This window comes from Notolabrus celidotus, chromosome 2 (genome assembly GCF_009762535.1).
Source record: "Notolabrus celidotus isolate fNotCel1 chromosome 2, fNotCel1.pri, whole genome shotgun sequence".
Taxonomy (NCBI): domain Eukaryota; kingdom Metazoa; phylum Chordata; class Actinopteri; order Labriformes; family Labridae; genus Notolabrus; species Notolabrus celidotus.
Window position 1 is genome coordinate 20,370,375 of NC_048273.1, and position 26,842 is coordinate 20,397,216.

A 26,842-nucleotide genomic window follows, 5' to 3' on the forward strand; every position below is an offset into this window, starting at 1 on the left:
TATTAGTGAGTGCGTCCCCTCCATTAAGCCATGCACAGCTCCCATCATCTGATGCTGGTGTTGACAGATGAGGATGAAATGAAGTGTGTCAAAAGCAGTTACAGTGATCTCATTCAAAATGCATTTTCTCTGATAGGACTTATTTTGGTAATGTATCACATCTTACAGTACTCCTTTGCTTTTCATTTGGTTGTGATGCATCTAATATGTGCCATTGACAATGGCAGCCAAACAGTGTAAAATTAATGTCTCGGCTGGCATGCCTCTTGAATTTGATTAGCAGCAACATTAGAGTGCCGTTTTTCTCACATGCTGCACTTCCTCCTATCCAAGGACTGAAGATGGGGACTCTATTATTTAGCCAATTTGTCCGGGAAGGTAGCTGTCCATTTAAGAAATTAACAGCAACATATTTGCATCACAGTTATGATGACTGTTTAAAATGAACTGTACAACTTAGGGTACCTGTTTGTAGCTTGTACTGAGTTGCATAGACAAAGCTGTGATTACATGGCACATTATTTTAAAAATAAATCTAAATTGTCCATTAAATCTGCATACTATAATGTAATTCAAGCCCCTCATCTTCCAGATATACAATATAAATGCAAATTCCAGTAGTTTAAGTGACGTTGCTCTATCAGTGTAATGTATTGTGTGCTGTTATCACTGTCAGCTGCAGTGGATGCCACCAATATCCAGTGTCCTCTGGAGGAGCGATACAGGACGCATTGCTCTGTGGGCGCCTCCCAAGTCATTCAAATAAAGAGTGAGATTTAAAGGTCATTTTGTGCATATCACCTTTTCAAAGGCTCACACTCAGCCTGTATTATTCTCCTCAAAGCTTTGCTTTGCAGTGGAAATCCTGCCTTTCTCTCTTAAGAAACAAACTTTTTCCTCTTGTGAGGGAAAATGAATACTGCATGACATACTGGGTGTAAAATAAGAAATCCCAGCGTCTTTTTCAGAATATTGTATGGGTATGGTCAACAGTGGAGCCTCCCATGGACAATGGGAAAATGATAAATACCCTCATCAAGAAAAAATGTCAATTATCAGCAGACTTTACAGCAGTGCTGGTGGTCCTCCAGGCACGATAAAGATCTAACATTAATAAGACATGCTTATCACTGGAAGACAGCCACTGATTGATTATTTTAGAAGGAACCTAGCAGAAAGGGAAAAATAAATTATTTAAGCAGAAACATATTCAACCAAAGACAAATGTAATGAAGAACACCAAAGAAAAAAATAGTCATATGACTGCATTATATTAGAGTTCAGTGCCTGCCGGGCGTCTAATGTTTCTCATCCATCAGTTCCTGCTCCCGAGCCTCCTCTAGCTCTAAACATAACTGAAGGAACATTAATAGATACTTAGAAACATTAAATGAGACCCCGGGTCACTGCCTCTGTGTGTTGGCAACAACAGGACTTTGAACAGATTTTCAAGTTTGAGGACTTCTAATTAGTCTCCAGAGCTCCTTCTGTGTGCTTCGTCTTATCAGATAATATTGGTTTGCTGAACAATAAGGCTTACCAAAGGGTGCATGGGAAACTAATGAACTATTTACAGGAGAGAGAAGAGGACGAATAACTGGCTCAAGCTGGCATCAAGTTCTGACATGAATAAAAAAAAAAAGGTAGAAAGAGTTTTAGAGAAACACTAAAACAAAATAAAATGTCCCCTGAATAATCATTTTTCATGGATGTTAACTTGTTTGTGTACTCCATATCCTTAAACACGATTCAATTTCTCTCTCCGCTGTGGACCGACACAGTCGATGAGGCAGCCGTCACTACATTGCCATTTCCAGACCAATTGTGAGCCTCTCATGAGGGGAAGCCCCGGGAAGTGTGCTGCAGGCCTGGGATCATAATGATCAAAGTGAAATGTTTGTCGACTGAAATCAATAGCACCAGGGTGCCTGGAAATTGCTATTAAAGATCTCGATTGATTGAGCAGCAGTTGTTCAGTGACTGAAGGACTGGTCTTTCAGACTTATAACAATGGGGAATGTTTCCTAAGACAGTTTTTATCTTCTGAGGGATTACTTTGGTTGGTATAGCCGAGCCAGAACTGTGTTTGTGATCTCTTGGTGAGGCCCTGAGTGAACTGTATTCCACAACAACAGGCAGAGCACACTCTCTCCATACTTCTGGTTCTTCTTGGATCAACAATAAAAATTCATAGGATATTTTATTTTGGGTGTAAATTATGGCTGAGAAGCCAATGCGAAAGTGTTAAAAACTGCAGTTTCTTGAGTGTCCCCTTGAGGCTGGCTCAAGCTGATCTTTACAGCAGAAATTACGGCCTGGTACAAAAATGAGTGTAGTCTGGATAGTTCATATCTCGATCGTCACACACTGTACTGAGGTGAATTTTTAAATATAGGTTCCCACCCACGCTTAGCTTCAAAGCAGTGCTTCAGAAACAGATGGGTGATGACACGAATACTACGTACATCATTTATACAGTCCATGGTGAGCGCCTACAACATTAGAAGCTGATGTTTAGACGCCTTTTGGATTTAGATGTAAAATTGCACTCAGCAGAGAGAGTGGCACTCTGGTATCATGAGAACTCTAATACATGTAAACATATCAAATGGTTACACATTTGCACCTTAAAGCCTGCAGGTTAACACAACTGTTGAAGCACTGTGGGCCTGTCTGTCCTGTACACAACTGTGCAACTTGCTGTAGGACATAGCCACAACACTGCTGCACATCTGTGTGGATCACTCACGTAATAAGTGCAAGACCTGTGTGGTATAGATACTTTGTACCCAATACCCACAATCCCATGCTGATATCCAGGTCCTGAGGTTCTGACATTTGAGTGGTTGGATTGGAAGTAGGGCTGAATGATTAATCGAATTCAAACCGACATTGCAATGTAATAGAATGCAATTTTCAAAGGCTGCAATTCAAAAAAAAAAAAAAAAAGTTACATGTACACAGATGCAACCTTACGTGACATGCATGCAGTGGGTGGCCGTAATGCACCTTTCAGCTGGTTTGCCGACGGCCAAAAACGAAGAACGAGACACGTGCGAGCAGGGGATGAAGAAAATAACTTCAGCCACGCTAAGTTTTGATTTGTTATTTTGTTGTTGACATCTTGGGTCAGCAACAAGGTTTACGTGGTCAGTTGTCAGCCAGGAGCGCAACCGGGTCAGAATCAGTCCGGCAGTGGAGAAAAAAGAGACCTGTCACTCAGCCGCAACCCCCAGCTGAGCGTCTCCGCTGTGCGCAACACCTTCAGTCGGCTGAGTCACATCAAAACATACTTTGAACTCAAAATACTTGTTTGGCAGAATTTTGTTAAGTAGTTGTATTGAACGCTTACAAGACTGCAAGTCAAAGTATTTGGTAAGTTTACAACTGTAATTGAAGTAGATAAATAAACCGTCATTTATATTAATTCATGCTTCATTTGCCTTTATCTTAACAGAAGTCTAGCCTATGAGAAAGAACTGTTTGTGTATAATACATCTGCTATTTTTTATAATACAGATTGATTTATTGCTTGTGTTTGTTGAAAAATACATGAGAAGAGGACCTTGAAAAAATAATCGCATATCAAATCGCAATCACAATATTAAGGAAAAAAATCGCAATTAGATTATTTTCCAAAATCGTTCAGCCCTAATTGGAAGCAGTAAAAAATCAGAACACTTGTCAGGAAAAAATACTAAAACATTAATGAACTAAAAGTAAATTCCCAATTTAGCTTATGAACAAAGAAAAGCCCTCACATGTCTAGTTTTGATGACAATGTCAGTGACTTTAAGTCGCTGTCCCTGTATCTAAGTATGGTCTGGAGATGATGTCTGATTCTTCCTTACAGCAGTTATAACTCTCAGGATGGCTGTCAATCATTACTCCAAGGCACCATTGTTAAGTGTGTGTGGCTCTGCATACATCAGTGCGCAGACAGTACTTGACATAAGGGTGTGATTCTCAGTGGGACTACTTGTGCAAAGACAAAAAAATGTGCTTCTTTTTTTGGTAGTTTTCAGCTCGGTGGGGAATAATGCCTAGAACTATGTTTTAGAAAAAGATTTAAATATAAATATATATTTTATGTTTTGTATAATGGAAAAGTGGATTATAAGAGAGCTGAATAAAATAGTGAATCAATGCTTGTCAAACTTTCTCTCCTCAAATGCTCATGAGTTCTTTCATAGTGCATCTTTTATACATGTGATATAATCACTTTAACGGTTCAAATGTGGAAATCTAATACGTCATGCCTAAACTTTCCCCAAGCAACACCATATCAATCCTTTTACTTTTCAACAACTCACTGATCTCAGCCTTAATCCGCTCAGCTGCAGCCCTCACTTCTTTGACTACATCTGTATGTCATCATTTAATATCCATTACAATCCTTAAGAGAAAGGCATTGGGAGCTTCTTTGCCTGACTCGTGTTGCTTCCGCTGGGCAGAAAATTGGTAAAGTTGGGAGAACTGTTCTCATCAGCGTGGAAACTTTTTCTCAACAGGGTATCGTATCGCAGTAAATCCCACAAGTTAATGACCGCTGTGCCACAGAGGGTTGCTCTGTTTTTCACCAGATGCTGGATTTTTGGAATTCCCCAGATTCTAATGTGCACCAGAACAGCAGTTTTCCAGCTCGAGTCCCAGGCAGCATGTAGCATCTCATTAGACCCGGTCACTGAACGAGTATGACAGACATGAAACCTGACACCTGCTGCAGACCTCCACTACACATTTCATCTTGTTCCCCATAATTCATGATAAATGGCTCTCTGCAAAAACTCTTTGAAATTATTTTTCTATAATAACCCTTGCCACAGACATTTCCTCTTACTCTATTTCTGTTGTTTCAACTTGCAAACCTAGCTGCTCAGAATAACTTTGTATTCTTTGCAAGACATTTTTTGAAATATCCCACAGATAAGAAAGTTCCAATAATGCAATTTGCCATCACGGAAACTTAAGACATAAGCCAAACGGGAACCAAAGGAGGCCAGTTTATAGCGACTTCGTATGTTGTCCTTTGAAATCGAAGTTGGAGTGAAAACAGCCCTGACCAGCATTCACCAAGTCAATGACAGAAATGAATCACAGACAATGGGATGTATAACAAGTGAAAACACTGGCTTACAGGTAATAAGATTCACTCAGTACTTGCATACACTGACAGACACAGAGGTCAGAATCACACGTGCACACTGTGCAAACACACACAAAAGCAGACTATAAAACTGAAGCCAACTGGCCCTTGAGCGCCACTGCAAATGGACTGCAGTGTAGGCTCTACTTTCTCTGCTGTTTCCCTTTGCCTTCGCCCCCTCAGCACTGACAGCTGCTTCCTAACGAAGCCCACTCTCTTCCAAGCAGACCCTGTGATAATGAGGCTCTGCCCAGGACTACAGGCAACCAGGGAGCAATGTCAACAGCTCGGAGCTGACCTCCTGAATGGGCTTGCTTCCCCTCGTTCACCGGGAGAGCAAAAGCTGCACCTCATTGTTTGGGTGGAGAGCGGATCCTTGCCTCGGGGAATTGCCCATGTCCAATACTAAAACTGAGTTGCAACAGAGCAGAGGCTTCACTTGCATACATATGTGTGTATTCATGAGTGTGCACACACCAGTGAGAGTGGCGATGTTGACAAGCACACACACAATGTAGAAGAGAATTACTTGTGATATACCCATGTCACAGAAAAGAGGAATTTAACAGCAGTAAATCCCTGTTTTACCACAAATTTAAACATACCAGAGAATCAGCAGACTTCTCCTGTATAATATTTGGTATCAACAATGAATAAACCAAACCAGCATTGGCAGGGGAAACAATAAAACACTGCAAAAATTCTAACAGAGAAGGACCATTTGCATTGCTTTACATACAGAGAATGACAGCATAAAATTCCTCTCCACATGTATTAATAGTGCATTTCGTGTGTAGGTCACTCCAAAATGATTTATGTTAATGGTTTTCAGTATTTAATAATACTATGTTTTGCAACATGACTGCTGAAAAAACAAACTCAAAATACTGAGTTTCTCTTGACAGCTGCAGTAACAGAGGCATGTAATAAAAGTTGGAACATCAGTGGCTTCATCTGTTCATGGACAAAACATTAACAGAAAATTACACAGCATGTGACATATTGTAAGTGTATCTTTCCAATGTATCCCTTAGTGGAGAAGACCCTTTAAAATACCAGTCTTTGTTTTCTTTGGTAGTTACACAAACCCAGCATTAATCACAGTGGATAAGCTCTGCAATCGACAACAGACACCCTCTGTAATGAATAACTCAACTAATCTGCACCAGCTTACAGACTGCTCACAATAATAAGAGCAGCCGAGGGATAACAGCACAGAAAATGGAGTAAATAAGGATTTTCATCTCAGCAGCATGTCTGGTGAAATGAAAGTCTCGCTAGACTCTGTGCTGCTTTAATGGAATTAATTGACTCATTCAGGGAAATAAAGAAAATAATTCATGGAAAAGTTAGGAATCTTTCAACAACAAAACCATGTCCTGCTAAAGTTTGGTGACAACGCATTGTTAAAAACACCAAAAGTTTAGTCAATTAAAACACCAAAGACGGAATATAATCAAACTTCCTCTGCATTTTGCTGCTCTCTGCAACAAATTGGATCCTGCTTTATTATTGCTCCTATTTTTGGGACTTTGAAGTCTGACCACCAACACTTAAAAACAAAACTTTGCCAGTGACTTGCTCTGGCTATGACATTGACTAACCACACAAGCAGCATAGCATTTAGACAGGCTTCGAAGCTGGAGGCAAAACCACTGATACTAAACCAGAACCAACTTAAGTGAATACACAATGAAGTCAAGCATAAACACATCAAACAAGGCTCAAAACAAGTCTCACTCCAAAGCACAGATTAATAAATCAAATATGCAAAGACAATCGTGACTAAGCGAGGAAAGGAAACAGATGCATACTGTGTGATGTGTGGAATAATCTGCAGCACAACAGAAGAGCAACATTGCCATTGGTCAAAAAATAAAAAAAGAGATATTTACTCATCATTAAAACAGCTGCAGGCTTCAAGTATGGTTCCAGTCATTATAGCACTTCAGGTAAATAACGTCTCTGAGAGCCAGCTGCAATTTCTAGGCCTTGAGTGTGTGAAGCACTGCTCTTCAAAGTTCAATGAAAATGTTTTACAATCACTTTATCCGTTAAAAACAAAATCCAGTGTCAAAATGCACTAAACACATAAAGTGTCTGTATACTGCTCTCACAAAAAAATATAATCCATACTGGTCAATTGGGAAGATCCTGTGCAGCTGCTGGGGAAGAGGTGGAGTAGCTGCACCTGAATGACGATAGCTTTCTGGGCACAGGTACACCGTCATTCGAGATTACTCATCTCTCTAGTTGCGCTCTGATAAGTATTCTGAAAAACCTGGTTAAATTGAAACATGGGTGGAGCTAGAATTGACCAAGGTAAAGTTGTACTTAACTGCTTTCTAATTTCACATTCTATTCAGTGGCTGGCTATATTGTCCTGACCATCCTGTCACCATAGACTGTATAAAATATGGACGTAGTATCCGTGACGTCACCCATCTGTTCCTAAGCGCTGTTTGGAAGCCAATCGACAGCGGCAGCCATATTGGAAGTGCAGAACTCAAACAGGCAGAGTGTGACCTAGTGTGAGCCTCCTAGCCAATAGCTATGTGTCCCCGACCGGGCGTCAGTCATGTCCTTATTTGGGCAAAAACTTGGAATCTTAATATCTTCTGAACCGTCACGTAACAAAAAAATTCACCCCCTGTACAATTTGTGCCATTAGAGAGATTAGCTTTGTAGGGCCAAGCCGTTTTTTGAACCAGGTTGTAAACTTGTTTATTAATTCTGCAAAGATCGTATCTTTCCCATTCATGTCTATGTGGTTTCCGGTGTTTCTGCAGCCAGCTCCAAGTGGATTCTCGATGTATTGCAGTTTATAACACTTCCCCATGGGCTTCATCGTTTGAGACCGGAGGTTGCCTCTTGCCTGTCACATTAAGTACGAGTCATGGTCGAATATACCGGAAATTACAGTGGCCCTGAAGTGCAAATCACTACGGCAAATCAGAAAAGACAGCGGCAATTCAGAAAAAACACTACAGCAATTCAGAAAAAACTATGGCAAATCAGAAAACACAGCGGCAATTCAGAAAAAACTATGGCAATTCAGAAAACTCTACAGCAATTCAGAAAACGCTACGGCAAATCAGAAAACACTACGGCAATTCAGATAACACTACAGCAATTCAGAAAAAACTACGGCAATTCAGAAAACAGCGGCAATTCAGAAAAAACTACAGCAATTCAGAAAACTCTACGGCAATTCAGAAGACGCTACGGCAATTCAGATAACAGTACAGCAATTCAGAAAAAACTACAGCAATTCAGAAAACTCTACGGCAATTCAGAAAAAACTACAGCAATTCAGAAAAAACTACAGCAATTCAGAAAACTCTACGGCAATTCAGAAGACGCTACGGCAATTCAGAAAACTCTATGGCAATTCAGAAAACACTACAGCAATTCAGAAAAAACTACAGCAATTCAGAAAACTCTACGGCAATTCAGAAGACGCTACGGCAATTCAGAAAACTCTATGGCAATTCAGAAAAAACACTACAGCATTCAGAAAAAACTACGGCAATTCGAGAAAAAACAATTGCAATTGAAAATAAACCATGTCCTTCCAGATCAAAGGATAGAGCAGTCCAATCAGCGACGAGTCATGTACCCTGAGGGTTCCTACTTCTTCCAGTATGGTTAATGTCGTAGTTTTTTCTAAATTGCCATTGGGATCTGCACTTCAGGGCCACCGTAGAAAGAAATCATTACAGTTGTTGGTTAAATTAAATTTTTTATTTTTTTTACGGTCTTATTTAAAAAACATATCCATAATATTTAATGCAGCTGAAAGCATTAGAGGTCAAATAAGAAGTGGTTAAGAAAGTGGTTCACCGAAGTAGATATGTCTAGAAGTAGCAAGAGGAAGGATAAGTGAGGGCGGAAATTGAGACTGTTGACTTCAAGTTTGGGGCACCGTGTACACAATGAAGGAGAAGAGGAAGAAAAGGAGAGCGTGCTTCAGCGGAAATGTACCAACCTTATAAGAAGACGATGTGTTGAATTCACCGACGTTGCAACCAGATGTTGACAGTAAACAATGCCAAAGAAAAACAAAAGAAGACTATGAAAGCGGATTACTGAGGCCAGACGCGCCTAAAGCAGACTGGGGAGCGGGTCGTATCTGAAACTTAAAGATTTGAAATTACAAATTTTTGTGTGAAGCACATCAGGTGGTGGCAATTCAATGCAAATATATCACGATGTAAACAGGCCAGTCATCTTGCTGTTAGCCAATCTGCCTGGAGAGGACATGGAGACTGCGCAAGACAAAATGTACCTGATGCGCAAAAGACTTGCAAAATCCAAAGTCTATGCACTTTGCTGCTATTCACTCCCACAGCAGTCGAGCTTGTTCACGTATATCTATTTCAAGGAAGGTCAATACACTTGCTTGACGCTCACCTGCACACCAGTTGCATGTGGAATAAGTTTCTCCACTTTGAAGATTGGCAGTATCAAACCCCAGGAGCAGATGTGTCACAGGATACAATGGAGGCCCTTATGCTGACAACAACAGAGAACGAGATCCTCCTGACCTTTGCTGTGATGATGTAATCGAGGAGTTTAAGGAGAAAGGAAATTTTTCTCAGCGAGTTAACTTCATAAAGGTAAGAAAAATATATATTTGATCATTCTGGCTGTGCAGGGCTGTTTCATGGTCTGGTCAAGTTATTGTGATATGAACTGTGGCTTTGCAGTGTTCTTTTAATGATCACATGACTTTATTATAATATACAGTGTGACTGTGTGCAGTGCTCTGTCTTAATCTGGTTAAGTTGTTGTAGTTCGATACTGTGGCTTTGTGCAGTCCTGCTTTCTTAAATATGGTGCATTTATTGTGGTGTACTCAACAGCTGTGACTACTTATTCCTTATTCTGCTATATAATGAAAATTATTGTATTATAATATGCATTTTTGCTTTATGCAGCACTCATTCCTTATTTTGGTGAAGTAACATGATCTGTGGTTGTTTGCAGCTTTTTCATACTTGAGAAAAACTCCTGTTATAATTGCTGCTGCTGTTTGCAGTGATCTCTTTATGATACGATGATATTACAGTTTGCAATCAGACCCTGTGCAGTGCTTTTCATATTCTGTTGAAGTTATTGTATTATGCAGTATGGCTGTGTTCAGTGCTGTTTCATATACAGGCAAGTAATCTTAATATGCTACAGAAAGTCCCCCTTATTTATTCAGATAAGTGCAGTATGGTATGTGCTGTGGCTGTGGACAGTGCTCTTTATGTATTCTGATCAATGCAATATGCTTAGTGGTTGTGTGCAATGTTCTAAATATATCCTGATAAATGTTGTGTTACGTGCACACTACAGCTGTGTGCACTGCTCTTTTGATATTCTGATGATGTTAGTGCAATTTGCAATGTGGCATAAGCAGTGCTGTTTTCGTATTCTGATAAATGCATTATATGATGCAATGTTAACGTGGTGCAGTACTTTTCAAATATTCTGTTGACAATGTGGCTATGTGCGTTGCTCTTCACACATATTCTGATTAATTCATTATGATGCTGTGTTTCATATATAGGTAAGTTACCTTGTTATCCACTGTGGCTGTGCAGTGCTCTTTTAATATTGGGATGAAGTAATTGTAATATGCACGATGGGTATGTTCAGTGCTGTTACATTACGAGGTGAGTCATTTAAACACGCACTGTGGCTGTGCAGTGCTTGTTTCATATGCTGACGATGTAACTGAGCTGTAGAATGTCTGCGCTGTCTGTACATTCTGTTGATATTGTTGATATGTGCACTGTGACTGCAGTGCTCTTTACATATTCTAATGGAGTTTTTGTAAACACTGTGGATGCTTGTCGTAACATTTTATGTGCTGTTGAAGAAATTGTAATGTTTTGTTGCTTTGTGCTTTCAATACTCTGATGCAGTCATTGCCATAAATGTGGCTGCTGTGTTTTAGCTGTTGGATCTACATTAAACAAACTTCATTTTGAGCCGAAGAACATTTTATTAGTCATTTATGATTTGATATTTCTATGCCAAGTTTTCATTTTAATGGATATTTGTTCTGTTCAATGTGATTTGGACTCATTTTTACCTCACTGCCATGGCGCTGACCTTGTGTTTGCCTACATACAGGCAATATTTCATCATCCCTCCTCTCTTTATAAAACAACAAATTACTCATAGAGTTTGGCATTGTACAAACAATTCTTCTTCACAAATGTTGTTCAGAAAGCAATAAAATAAAGGTACAATTGTTAATGCGTGATCAGGCGAAGTTTTTTATTTGATTAAGTTGTCTTTGCTTGTCAGACTACAAAGTTTCATTTTAGAGCAGTCTTTATTAGTACGCAGAAAACTGTCTGCAAATATCACCAGTGTTTGTTATAATTGCAGAGCATGCATAGTATAGAGAGAAGTTGTTTTTGACAACTACTGCTACCATCTTTTTTTAAGAGGTGAACACACTTAATGCTTGAGGAAAACTAAGGCATTTCTGCTGTTCGCTCACAGTTTGATTGTTTGTTGATTGTTTGACAGTTTTACTTCACCAAAGAAAAAGTAAAATGAGCTTCTTGAAAAGAGTTGAAGAAGGCCTCATGACTTTTCCACACACACTGTTGGTCTTTTATTTTATGTTCAACACTTCTCATAACATAATGTATTATCTCTGTGTTCAGCATCAAACATCACTTCCTGTTTGACCTTTGCCAAGATCACTCAAATGGCCCCCACTTGGCATTTGAATCGATCATAGGTCGTGCTGGCCACTTCCTCTGTGGAACATTAAGTCCTTAGCGGTGCAGATGGCAACATGTAAGAAGATTATGGTGAAAAGTACAGCCGTCGTGGTTGTAATTCAAACAGTTTAGAAACCACTTGAATTAGTGATAAATCCTTCTGGACGGGTCTGTGAGCAGATGTGACATGTTGAATTATTTCCCTCTTTCCTGGAAGCTTTGCAGGAATCATGAAACATATGGCGCCTTATGCCTCTATCTCAGACAATGTTATTGGAGGATGGACATTCCCAAGAGACTCTGAAACTAAGAATACCAGCCATCCAAGTCCTCCCATTTATCTGCAATTATCAAGAAAAGTTAGCAGATACAATGACTGTCTGATTTAAAAAGTCCAGACCTATCTGGGGCTGAGAAGGGGCACAGAGATAGGAACAGGGGCTTACACAGCCAGATTATGTGCTTTTCTGATGTCACCTGGGCTTTATCTTGGAATACTGGGACTCCATCATCTCTTTCTGTCCTTTTAAATCAGTTTAAAGTATGTCTAAATATGGCATATAATTAAATCCTGCCACTTGGAAGTACCCTCAAGCTACGTATACCTGAGAGAGTATAGATCTGGGGCATTATGAATACGATGTGGTCAATTTTAAAGCAGTGAAGCGCTGTGTTTAACTGGGCCTACATCTGCAATGCACTGCCCAGGCTGATCATTAATGTGACAAGCCACATAAGAGAGGAAGTTGACACCATCTCAGTCTAGCTTAAAACATTATTTCAAGTCTTGCGTCTTTGTTTCATTTAGAGTTTCAGAAGTTAGACAACAGGGAAAAGTGAATATGACATAATAGACATAACCCTATACCCCTAATTTATCCCATGAGGAAGAAACCAGTCAGCAGGCACTAAACCCATGTACAGAAACGACCCTGGCTAACAAGGTGGTGATTCTTTGTTCGGCTGGTCAAGTAAAACCACCCAATTTCCTGCTCCAGCTTGATCTCAGAATAGTCAAATTTGTGGTGAATTGAGTCAGCCAAGACAATTATTACATAACCACAGGGTTCACACTTTTCTGTGGCATGCAGGCCTTGAGGGCCTTCTCATAATTTGATCCCCTGTGTCAGTAGAGATAAAATCCTACAGTATCTCACTGCTTGCTCATTGCAGTCTCTCTGCAGTGGCTAACGCTTACTATTACAGAAGAAAACCGGCTCTGCAGTACAGAAAATTCTCACATAAAACATGGTGTAAATCATACTGTACTCAACTGCAGCAAATTCACTGACAGGTTAGATTGTGTATTGTGACAGAATGTGGGAAGGCTACTCATTTCTGTGTGTCTGTGTGTGTGTTTGCAGCCTTGTGAAACTATGCATATCTATCTGAAACGACTCTCTCTTCCTCCTGTTGGATGTGGAGCTGCTCCACTGAAAAACAATTAGTCCTTATTTACATTAAACTCTGTGCCTTCTGTCTTCGTTTCTTGATTTACTCCAACAGAGTAGTCCACAGTCTGCTATCATTGTAAGTTAATAAGGGTGGGAAAATTATCCATTAGGTATCAAGATTTTTTATGGGATAATTTTCAAAGTGATTTTGTTTCCTGGGACCGATAATTCAATATGGTGACAATTATTTCTTTAGTTTACTATTAGGTAAAATGACATTTCCGTTCCAAAACCTTCTATGTGTATTTCATGATTTAAAATAAGTGAATATTCATACAAACAAAATAGTATCTGTGGTTACTGAATCAGCTCTTGTATGACTTTCATACCGTGGAAGGGTTTTGAGTACTGTGCTCTTCATTTCCCAATCAGACATATAGTGAACAGTCACAGTAGGGTATTTTCTGTTGCCCTGCAAGGTCCAACTATCTGAAGTGAGAACAGGTCTCTGTGCTTGAGCCAATTCGTTTTCAATACCTTTGTGTGTTGTTTGATAGAACTTGGCTGGGTATGTATGATGGAAGGCGTCAGCAAGGGACTGTTGCTTTTTTGATGATGCTTTTACCTGGTTGGTGATCCTGCTTCCAGATAGTGATATCACTGGATGGTGCCACAGATGTGCAGTCATGTTAGAAATATTTCATTTAAGTATGCAAAATATGGAAAACAAGGTTTGCAAATAAATATATATTATGGATGGGCATCTCAAGCCAAGATACTATTCGATAATCAATGACATCTATTCGGCGGTTATTCAAATAACCCCCCCCCCCCCCCCCCCCCCACACACACACACACACACACACACACATACACATACACAGAGACCAGTCCAGTTAACGGCCTGCTTGTGTTGCAGTTGCATAAACCAGCAGCAGAATGAGGTGCTGCTAGTAGCGTGCACTGGAAGCATCTCAAACTCTATGTCAGTGTTTCTGTGACGAGGCATGGCGTGTTTGTTTACATTTTACAGCCATGCTCAGTCTCTGGAAATACATGTGTAGTAGCATGAGATTCAGAAACGGAGAAAATTGAAGCGACTGTCCCTAATGTTTTCTTCTTCTTTTGCTATTTAATGCAGTAAGCATTATTTTTCTTCTGTTACTTAATGAGGTTAGTAAACAGCTTTAAGACGCTCTGTAGCCAACGTCTGGTGAGAATACTGTATTACAACCAGGCAAAGGTAAAAATGATGAAAAATTGTACTTCTTAAACGAGAAAATATTCGCAGTAACTCTTCAAATTTTACCAAGTGAACGAATATTTGAATATCCGAAAATCATGTCCCATCCTCAATATATACATTTATTTTGCTTACCATTTAACACACCACAGATAAAAAGAAGGCGGTGCTTCCTCATATTACTGCCTGCCCTTATTAATCGACCATGTATAGTAATGTTTGAAATCTGACACTAGTATTGTCAGCTCCCCCCAACTTAGGTGCATAGGCATTTTGTACTTACAAAACATTGTTTGACCTTTCTGAAAAGCAACAACCTATAGCCATTTTATATAAGCTATTTGTAATGATAGTGTCTAAACATATATTTGATTAAATAGCATTGATGTCCAGACATTATAGTTTTTAATGTGTTTGATGACAGTTACAAGCAAACCAGGCAATACAGGGTATTTCTGACAAAGAACAAACAGTGATGGGTAGCCCATCAATTTCACAGCTGAGTTTTTTGGGCGTCCTTGTCACGGTCCAGGCCCATTTTAATTTCCTGTCAATCACCCACATTATTAATCAAATCTAAATTGCTTTTTCCATTTGTAGCCTCAAACCTTTGTGAACACACAAGGACTTATCTTCAAAGTGCTGTAACCAAATTAAAAGTCAAAATAAGGGTTGAATTTTTCAGAGCTGGATATCCATCCTAATTTTCATTTAAGCAGAATTTCATTTCAAGTCAAAGCCTTGTGGTGGACACAATCATTTTCAAATCAGGGACATCCTGCAGACATGCTAAGAAGGGCACAGATCATGAAATATTTCATGTACAATATAACTTTATCATGCTAATAATCTCAATTTTGACTGCGGGAGACTGTGTTCTGTATTATAACCCAGTCTTGTCTGCAAAGAATTGGGACTCTTTTTGAAAAGTCTGTATTTTCATAAAATGGGATGAAGCCTGGTGTGCTGAAATACTGTCCAGTGAAGCTGAGCTGCAGGAGGCAAAAAAATCTTCTCCCCAGTCTCAGGCAAGCTGGATACATGTCGCCATCCTGAATGAATAATTTAATCCTCAAAGTGTACTTCAAAGCTGCTCACCAGGTGGCGAGTCTCCCAACAGCTGCCTCACAGCCCAGCAGACAGTCAAAGATCGAGCAAAATGATTTTCTCCAAATGTTCGACAAAACTGTGTGCGGATGATAACATTGTGTTGGACTACAATCATACCTGCCAGTAGACATTCCTCCCCTCAGTCTTTTTCTGCTACTGTTGAAGGGGACAACGGTGAAACAGTGGTTATCCCGATGAAAGGGGAAGCTTAAATTGAGGAGGAAGCTACCCACCTGACAGATGATTCCACCTCCATTTGGCATAAAAGCTGCTTCATGGCTTACCAAGATCTGCAGCACATTGTTCTGCTCCAATCTGATCTTTTTCTGATGCCATCACTGAGAACAAGAGTACTTGATACAACTCCAGCAGATGTTGCCAATATTTATCCCAACATCATTTTGAATTCCAAAATGAAAGGAGGCTTCACTGATTTGATCTATTCTAAATTCAAGCCACATAGAAAATGTCAGCAAAACACAATCCACAATAGAAGTCCCCTGGCTCTGTGATTGGTCATCATTGGCAGTGCACCTGGAAAGGCAGGCCAGAAACTGCTGAATGTTGATGATCTGCCTGACATGGCCAAAAAAGAAAAAAAAATCCCACAGCAGAGGATAATTTATATTGAGCAGGTGTGTTTGAAAAAAATAGGACTTTGTTTTGACAGATTGGAGCTCACACTCAAACTTTAGGCAAGGCAGTGCACGGAGTGCAGCTAAATATAAACCTCATTATACTCTATGGCATTGTGGTTTCATTGACACTTGAGGCATAAAGAAATGGCAGAGGTGCAGAGACGGAGGTTGCAACAGAACAAAAATGTGTCATGAATGGATGTGATGTTATCAACAGCACGTTGAAAATCAAACTGCATGCTGTATTCGCACAAGATAAAAGCCACATCGGGCCAATTTTTTTTCCATCTTGCTGAACACAGAGCGGTGTATTTACTGAAATTTTGAATTTGATTATGAGCAGTGAAAGTGTGTTACTTTGCATGGCAATATCATCGTTTTTATGGGCCAGGTTAGGGATGTAATGGTTAATTTTAGTAGATATGAAATACATACCAGCATAAGGCATGTGTAAATGTATTTAATTGGGCAAAAACTGTTTTTACAGAGTCAAAAAATGAATTATGTGATGCAATCTGTAACTTTGCATTAAGACTAAGTGCACTTGACAGCTGATCTTTCAGAAGCCACATAAATGGAACTTGTCCGTGAGGCGCATGTGAAAAACCATGATATGAAAGCCAAATAAGGGTGATGTGAAATCCATGATGCACGGAGCCATCTTTCATTTCCTATGACTTATTAAACAGCGTTACTGTTGGAGGCAAATGATGGAGCTCCCCTGGAACTCACTACATCTTCCCACTTAACAGGGAGGCGAAGAGCACGCCAAAGCCTGCAGGCTGACAATGTTCACCAAACAAATCACGGCAACACATCCACAGGCAGTCCAGAGTAAATTGTTGTATTAACCCCCAGGCAAGGGTCCCCCCTCAACAATTCAATAAGCAGAGATGCATTCCTACACATTTTAACAGAAAGCTAGGGGATGTGACAGCACACAGAGTGCGCCAATGCCAAACTGCGAAGGCTGTCAATGTTATGGGTCAGTGTGTTAATTGTTTTCTGTTTCAGGACGTTTATCTTTTACAGTTTCTCCTGCAGCAGTCGTCATGAAGTGTTTCTGCAAAGGGAAAAGAATCGAGGTTGATGATTGTTATTGGGTAATGCAAGTCACAGTGTTTTTGAATGTGTGCAGATAGAGCAGTCCTTCCTGCTGGAATAATGATGAACCTTGAAGTATGGTTTTGCATCTGTATCAAGAGTCACTGCCGGATATTAAGCCCACAGTGCTGGTACTACTTATGTATTACAATGAACTCAAAAGTATTTCTTTTTATAAATGTATTAAAATCCCTGATCAAAATTCCAATAAAATCCAACTTGTAGCATCAGCCATCATTCCAGAAAGTTCCCCCAAACCAACTTTAACCTTCAAAATCACAGTCCATACAATGTTAAGTGTTTCCTGCCTTAAGCCAAAGCAAGGTCTTAATGTATGACTCAAACTTGAGGGAGAAATCTGATAGGTCAGGGGTGAAGGACACAGTCAGGAAGCTCATGCCTTTATTTTGTCTAACTATAATCTCCACATCAGATTAACTTCAGATCAAATTAATCCCAAATATGAAGTGATTTGCAAGTCACGTCGCCCCACCGACAGTATGTTAAAGTTATCTGATGCGGTGTACACATTATGCTCCTGTCTATTCACTTACCCGGCGACACATGTTCTGTAGCAGGCATTGCTAATTAGATGAAATGCACTTGTCCGTGTAGCCATGGTGGAGAGATGACTACAAATGAAGCCGCCTGCATCCTTTCAAAATTAATTCAGCCTGATCTCACCGCCACACTGCTTTCCTCATTCTGACACAGAAAAGGAAACACTTTGTCGATATTTGCATTTAATATCATGCCTCGGGACGACATTTCCCAGCAAACCGTTCATTATGTGAAAACCCCAGATTTTAAAACTGGTGACAAAGCGTCTAATTAGCAATGTATGGTAATGTTGACATTTTACTCTTGCATTAAGTGATGTTTTCTGCAAGGCTGTGACTTGGTGGTGTGCTACACTCTATCTTGGCTCCATGTCTTCATAACACATCAATTATCTTTAGATTAAAACCAAGAGCTACTGCAGAACATCAACACTGTTATACATAATGTGTGCTGTAATAGATATTTGACTCTCACACCAGGATGCAATTAAATATTTAGATATCAGAGAAGCGCCTAATAATGGGCGTAAGGTCAGTGTTGTCAGCGTGTCTGGCAGCCAAATGAGAGCATTTTACAAATGTGTCTTTTCTGAGAATATCTGAAAAAATAAACAAGCTAGTGATAATATTTGTGGATATATGCAAATAAACAAACACTGTATACTGAGAGGTGGAACTGACTTATACACAGAGGGTAGATGCTTCCCTGGTCTACAGAACAGTCAGCCTGAATTGTTGCTTCCTGTGTGTGAATCAGCTAAGAGAGCCTCCACATGTTAGACATTACAGTCTCTCTTTGAATCCATCACCATGTTTTTCAAATGATTAACAGCTTCTTTTTGTTTCCAAAGGGTTCGGCACTATTTTAGAAATAGCTCCAGCTGGGAGCCTTATAATATTTCAACCACGTCTGCATGCGCACTTAATGAAAATGAAACATATTTGCCAGTTAAACTTTTTAGCACCAACTTGCCCTCTTTTGTGAAACTAATTAGCTGAAAATATTTTTGACAAAATGAGGTTAAGCACCTTCTATAGTGGCAGCACATTTTACATCTTTCCCAATTCAATAGGTTTGTTATGCTGACAATTAGGACACTTTAACTCTGCGTGACAGCTTTTCTGCTCTCAGTAACTCTGCTTGAAATTTCCATCTGATTTTGTTCCCTAATGAAGATGTGAGAGTTGTGGAAATTATGCATTCAGATGAGTTTAATTCAACATAATGCCAATGGCCAGAAGGTTAAACACAGTTACAATTGCATTTTATCTCCTTAATCCCAAATAGTATTGTGTTATTAATTGCTTTCACACTCACTGCCAACCTTTTTAGAGTTGAATTGTCAAACATCCATGGTGTGCACGGCATGGGCCTTGTCAAGCAAACTTTAGAACTCCATTCAGGCTTCTCAATTCTCATGAAGGCAGACGATTTTTCCAGGTGCTGCTTTTTCCTCCTCCTCCATATCTTTTTTTCTCCTCCCTTTGCTATTGAGAACCTCTTCCCCTCTTATAGACATGATCTGACAGGAAATCTTTGAGAGGCAGCGCTGTGCTAACTGCCCAGAGATTTCAACTGTCTGTTCTTGCTGGAGGAGAAGCTGAACGCTGGCCTCCTATTAGTCTAAACACACGGAGCCCCCCAATCCCCTGTCTCCCTCTCCCTCGCTCTCTCTCTCTCTCTCTCTCCCTTCTCATCCTGGTCCTGGCGAGGGGGCTGACAGCTCTCAGCGTCCCAGCCTGTCAAAAAGGGCCTGTTATTCGGCACCCTCCCTCTGGGACAGGGGAAAAACACACACACACACACACACACACACACACACACACACACACACACACACACACACACACACACACACACACACACACACACACACACACACACACATATGGACAAAAACTCACCCAGATATACACACACACTCACAGACCATGCTCTCACAATGGCATTGTACACACCAGACACCCACACCCACACCCACACCCACACACACACACACACACACACACACACACACACACACACAAATATTTTTCCTCTGCCCCCGAAATCCTTGCACATACAAAAACTTTTGACTGCTCTTAGCGGATGTTCTGCTTGTTGTCAGCGTTTCTCAAAAATCTGCTGACATTTTGCATGCACTAATCAGGATCAAATGTATTATCCATGCAGACACTAATTTACTGAGCTTTCGCCCTTTCCAGAGCGGCGCTGACACAAATTCCTCTCTTTATGGAGTCCTCTTGTCAATCCATGTGATTGGCTGAAATTTACCAATCATTAGCTACAATTTAATAATGCCTGGTGAATCGCAAGAGCTGACAGGTGTCCAATCAGGAGTTTGAAATGATTCCTTAGAGATTTTGAATGCTTGCTTGCAAATGAACCTGCAGGTGCCTCTGCAGCTGTATTCCCGGGGTCCATCACAATACTATGTGCATACTAAGGAGCAGAAATTGCTCATTGCTCAGCTCGCTGTCTTGTCCTGACAATTTGGGGGATTTTTTATGATTTGAGCAGCAAAGATATGGAATGGGTACCAATGTGAGCATGAAGAAAAACAAAGACAAAGCCCCCACCCCACCAAAAAAAAAAAAGAAAAAGTAATATATAAATAAAATTGTATATAGTAAAGGTCCAAATGATTATTATTTCCACTTAAATTTTGTGAAAGAAGAGCAGCTGTTCTGATGAACCGGATCAATAATAAAAGGGATTGTTTCAAATGTTTGATAAAAACACAATTGCTGTTCTTTTCATTCTAATAAATATCACAGTTGCAACCACAAATGTTGAATGATATTTTAAAGGATTTGTACTTTTTGGCAGTTTGAAATTTTTGTTTTTGTAGGTCCATTTAGAACCTGTAAGTTTCATATTCTCTTGACATTGATGCAGTGACTATTTAAATAGCAGTACAAAGAAATGACAATGATTCATCACTTTATCATTTGCTGTAAAAGGGAAAAATGTAAGAGATGTAATCTTATTAAATGAAGGCTCTCTGAATATATTTACTGTCATTTCAATAACTGTGTTTGAGTAAACACCTAATATCCTTCCGTGTGTTAAAATTGCTCACTTTTTTTTGTTGACATTTACATAAATGTAGCTTGTTATGCACAGCAAGTCCTTGCAGTGCATAATCATTATTTTCTTTTAATAACCAAACCAACTGCCCAGGCACGGCTGTGGGGTAATCCCTCTCCAACTCCAGGAACGGTCAAGATTGCAGCTGATCGGATGCAGTGCCACTAGAGAGCTTCAGCTCTGTGCTCCAGAGCATTTAAAAACCATCACAGTGCAGGACTACTTTTTCTTCTTTAGCCGTACAAAACTCTTTATGCAGAAACTTAGGATACAAGGAAAAATTGCTGGGAAATGACTTGTGTGTTCCACCTCCACTGACCAAAACATATTACAGTGAGATAAAAACAAAACAACTTTTACTGAAATGTCAGCAAAGCACAGTCCCTTTTCTTCCCATGTGGCCCTTTTTGTAAATGATTTCCCCCAAATCTGAGTAATCACTGTATTAGCGCCCTTTTAAAAAAGACTTTTCTGTCTGCTAAATAAGGAGCTCCCTTAATTTCTCTTCTTGACGCTGGCTTAATTGCGTTAAGAATTAATGGAGCATTTTCACGGCCAAGCTCACCACCAGACACCGGTTACTCTGCTCTTCCTGCTGGGCCCGATGCCACACAGCGGGCCCAGAAGTGCCTGTCGAGCGTCAACCCTGGTCTCACTCCTGCTCAGGGGTGAGAAACTTTGCGCTATACATATGCATGAATATCCCTCATATCTCCCCAAAGGCAGCTATATCTCACCATTAGTCCCTCTCAAAAGTCTTCTGCGGCACACAGTATTGACTAGTGGAATAATTTCAGGCAATCCCAGACGTGATTTATGATGATGCACATTATCGATCACTTAAGGAGATATTTAGGTATTCAGAATAAAAAGTTATGTTCTCATTATGTTGATGGCGGGAGGCGCCAGGCCAAGAGGAGAGAGGGGGGAGTCACTGTACACTTTACCGGAGAGGTAATTAGCACGTTGGAGCAACAGAAACACTCCCTCTCTCTGCTCTCCTGCTGCTGAGGCTGCGCTCACTTGCCTTAGCGTTAGTGCAAATTGTTAGTGTCGCCCCACAGGTGGGAAACTAGCTCTCATCACCTCATCACCCCAGAGGATGCGAGACACAGCAACATATATTAAACCGCTATCCTCGCAGCATGCAGCCAGAGTCTTCATGAGATATTTTACTCTTTATGGAGCCCATGGGGGACACACAAATCCAATAGAGCTCCCTTTTAGAGGGGCACAGGCAAAGACATGCATACAAACAACTGGGATTTAGTGTGGTTCCTCTGCCAGGGGCAAGAAAAGTGACAAGCCATTGGGGTGCTTTGGGCAAATGCATCTGCACTGGCACTGCCATGGGCTCCGACACAATAGAAAATGAAGGAATCTACCTAATATGAGGCGGTGCATGGTCGAAGTCCTGCTGCAATTTCAGGAGTGCTTTAACAGACAACAGGAACAATGTTTTAGAGCTTTAATGCTCAACATAACTTAGATTTAGCAGTTTCTCTCATTTTCCATTGCAACATATTAGAACGTATATCTTCCAGAAGTGATGAGAAATAATTTTCAGAGTCAGAAAGTATTGAAAACTTTTTTCAGGCAGTTTGGCTTCAAACCAAGGTTGCCATTACCTTCTTTGGGCCCTGCTGATGAGACATCAGACTTTGTTCATGGAGGGGGGGTTGGGTATGTGGGCATGTGCAACACTTTCTAAAGCTGTTAATGTTTTATCTCATAATTCACAGGCCCGGGACTTGGAAGTATGTCTTTGTGGGAAAGCCTTGGCTGGACACGGTGGAACCAGCATCATTAGTGCCTGTCTCCCCTGGGTGGCATGTGTGGAAATTACTGCCCCAATCAATAAGCAAAGTCCAAGTGTTGAAATATTTATCCAGACAGAGCTTCATCCTTGCGGTGGACTGTCTGAGCACTCTTCCTGCACCTTAAAGGGTTATTCAGAAAGCCATATATGGGCAAGAGTACACCTTGAAATCAATGGGGTGCCACTCACTGGCTGAGTGCTGAGTGCTGCAGAGGTCCATTAATTTATTGTCGATACATGGGGCGGAAACAGTGGAGGAAGTGGAACTCCCCTTAAGGTGGACTCGAAATAGTGTTGTCACGATACGGGCCTTTCTAACTTTGATACCAGAGCACGAATATCAATATTTGATTTGGACCCAGAGAAGCAAATTTGTACATCTATGAAGCCTGTGTGTCAATGTTGTAGTGGAAAAACTGAAGATTTTTTTATTGACATGAGGAAAGGTGTCTAAGATATTTTATCTATTATCTATTGTATAAGATACAACTTTACTAACACATAACTGATATTTGTTGAAAAAACAAATATTAAGGACTTACTTGACTCCATTAAAATATGGATTTCACATTTGCTTTCTAAAAGAAAGCTATATTTCACATATGAAAAGGACTAGGAGAAAATAAATCCATCAAGATGACATTTTAAACAGCTCAGTCACTGCCTGTTTACATCTTAAACATAGAAGATTAATTCTACAAGGGCCAAGGCATATACACCCGACATCATAGTGTGATTCTCTCGGCAAGACTTCCTTTGAACTCCAACACTTAGCTTGTTATCTCACTTTATCTTCCCACAGAGCATGTTACGGACGATTAAAAGCTCTATGTGATACTTGGGCTAACATCTCATTATAAGAGAGAGCCCATTTGTATTGCTTACCTCCATAGTTAGAGTCCACAAAGGATGACAGCTGACTTCCCCTCCTCAGCTTGAAGTAGTCGGCTGAAACATACGCTCATTACGGAACCATAAAAAATTGCTATCATTTGTTAATGTAACATTTTCAGGACCCGGCGATGAGCTCAGGACAAGTTCTGTCTTCAAATACCATGGCCTTTGAAATGTGAAAGTAAAGTGATTTAATCCCCTCTTATTCATTTTTCTCTGTTTGTCATTACTGACTCAGAATTACAATTTGTCTTCATTATTTAGGGAAGATTATTGGTCACATGAGTCTCCACAATTGTCAATAAAATCTGATCTTTTCCACACACTTGACCTTCATAACACCCCATAAATAAATCCTACAAAACAATATTTTGCCCTGTAGGAAAACAGACACAGCTGACTACATTCTATGTGTCTGTCCTGCTATGATATAAAAAGTCACAGAAATTTATAGTCCTCATAAAAGCCTAAAGAATGAGTTTTCTGTTCTGCAAAGGGGGCCACTGTGTGAAACTGCAGCAGTTGCATCATTCCCCTAATGATAATCTGATCATGTTGATAAGCTAAGGGGAAACAGTAGACACTCTTGGCTACCATAAATCTCAATTCTGGCATCAGTGTTAACAACCACCGAGGGGATATAAACTGCTGATGCGTGTATGTGTGTATGCGTGTGCAGAAACCATCGTCAATGAAGAGTGATCAGAAGAGTCCTTGTCTCTGTCCGTAATCATGTTGTACTCCTCATTAACTGGAAGGTCTTCATTAGCCGTGGCATTGCACTGGTTCTAGAAACAATGTTTAATTAACATTATCAGGGTTTGTAATTGTCATTTGTTTGCCTTGTCGGTTTACATTTTCCAGGTTGGATGAGGAGCTGTCGCCATGTGTTCCCGTCTCGATGAGCCGAGATGCCTTTCGGGTGCTGCGAGTTGATGAAATGCAAAGAAGGTTACATTGCTCAGTGCTTTTTCTGACCCTGTTCAGGCATCTGAGGGAAGATGCGAAAAGCATGTGGGGAACATTTCAGCACATGATGTCCTCCTATTAGGCTCTGTGTCCTAAAGAGAGGCAGTGTTGAAGAGGGCATGAATGGGATGAAAACATTCTGTGGGAGGCCAGAAGAATGTAACACACAGAGTTCATGAGAGAGAGAGAAATGGCATCTGCAACCAGCTCATGTCTGCAATGTTAGATCTGAAAATAAATTCTGTAGAGTATCAGTTATTTTGTTTGTTGATATGTGCGATACTTCAACTTGACTGGTTATGAAACAGGCTGAAGCAAAAATATTGACAACTTTTATATATGATGATATTTGTCTGAAGACGTGATTAACACATGTAATGGACAGAAGAGGTATCACTTCAACCACAGGGGGCGCCCAAATGGAACAAACAGCAGGTTCCTCAAATGAGCTTTAAGTGTAATTATATGTGCAGAGGTGAATGCATATAATCAAATTTGCATCTGTGTTTATGTATTTCTTGACTTGTGTGGCGAGTGAGGTGTGTATATGTGTGATACAGCGTGTGTGGCCGGGTGCAGATTGCGTCTGTGTGTGTCTGCGACTGTTCCACAATCTGTCCCTCATGGTTAAGTGTGGACGCAGGCCAAGGCGCCCAGCTGCTTTAGATCAACACTCAATCTTGGTTCACCTCATCGTAGCTTAATTCTTTCTGATTCTCATCGGGCTGATCTGACCACCTCGGTGTGTTCCCCGTTCACAGTAACTGGCAAGGTCTGCTGGGATTGGTTCCACACCCCTCCTATATTACAAATCTTGGAAATCCTGTACATGGTGTTTATGTAGGGATGCAGATGGCAAATCAGGTTGACTGCAGTATGTCCAAATCTAATGTTCTTTCATCAAACGTATTAATCCACAACAATCTAAAATAACATAGCCAAATTACATCCATTGATAATAAATCATTTTTGCTTAAAATAATGTCCTTATAAATGAGTCCAAATACATTTTTAATTTTTTTTTAGGGTTTTGCTGCTCAATGAAACACAACACAGTCATTCTTTTTGTGGAAAACAAATTCAAATCATTCAACTCAGTGTCTGCCTTCATTAAATCATGCCCATAAAAAGCCAATCACTCTACAGGTGTGAGCAGAGTTTTACCTCTGTACATGATGGAGATGCTTGATCTGTGCATTTTAAATTTGGCAAGCATTTGTTGAAACTGAAATGTGTGGCAGCCCAAGAAACAAGAAAGCTGCAGAGAAAAAGATACATCTTCTAAAGTGAGATTCAAAGAGGCGTTTTTCTCCAAGATAAAATGCACTCCCAGGGTCTGACACATAATATGCCGGGGCCTTGAATATTGGAGCAAAATAAGCTGAAAGCATGCTTCTTGTATAAGACTAGAAAAATAGACCAAAAGGCATTGCTCTGTGTCTCTGTTACCATGGTGTATCTCACTGAGCATTTGGGGCCCGCTGTTGCAATATGAGGAAAAACCACAAAATTTACTCGCTGTGTAATAAGCTGACAGAGAGAGCCCTCGCCAAGGTGTTAGCCTCCCCACTGCCAATTCCAGATGCTGAATTCCCGGTGTGAGAATGTGAGAAATGACGAGAACGTGCAGCACATTCATTCACTGCTGAGCTCCCTTTCCAGCATTCAATCAAAAATATTTTCTGTCACCATCTCCTGTTGTTGAAACAAATAAGAATTTTTTAACAGGCACCTTATAAGTCCCTAGAATCTGAAACAGCCTCTTTTGTGGGTTTCTTTTATCCTCAAGCTTTTTGCTGCAGGAAAGGATCACATCAAACTGTAAAAAATATAGATTAAAGAGAAAGAGAGACCAGCGTGAAAGCTTAGGCATTAGCTTAAATACTGCTGAATTGATTTTAAATTGTTTCCAGGGTATCAGCCAGGCCAGCCAGAGCAATTTGATCTGAATTTGTGCAAAGCCAGTCTCCTGTGTGCACTACTTGTGTTAATTTGAATGTTCATTATTGGTTCATTAGTGACTTCCTGACTTTATAGCACCATTTATTTACTACATCAGTCCTCCTCTGACAATAATTGGTAACATAACATAGACTCAGTTAGCTTTGCTCTGCATGACTTCACGCATCAGAAGCAGCAGTGT

The 26,842-nt window shown here is 40.2% G+C and overlaps 1 long non-coding RNA gene across 1 annotated transcript; it reads left to right on the plus strand.

The window, feature by feature from the left end:
- Nucleotides 1-8,968: 8,968 nt before the first annotated feature.
- On the plus strand, nucleotides 8,969-24,957 carry LOC117805178. Its single transcript, XR_004629358.1, has 2 exons — nucleotides 8,969-9,765; nucleotides 24,595-24,957. It is a non-coding gene; the product is annotated as an uncharacterized LOC117805178 (long non-coding RNA).
- The last annotated feature ends 1,885 nt before the right edge of the window (nucleotides 24,958-26,842 follow it).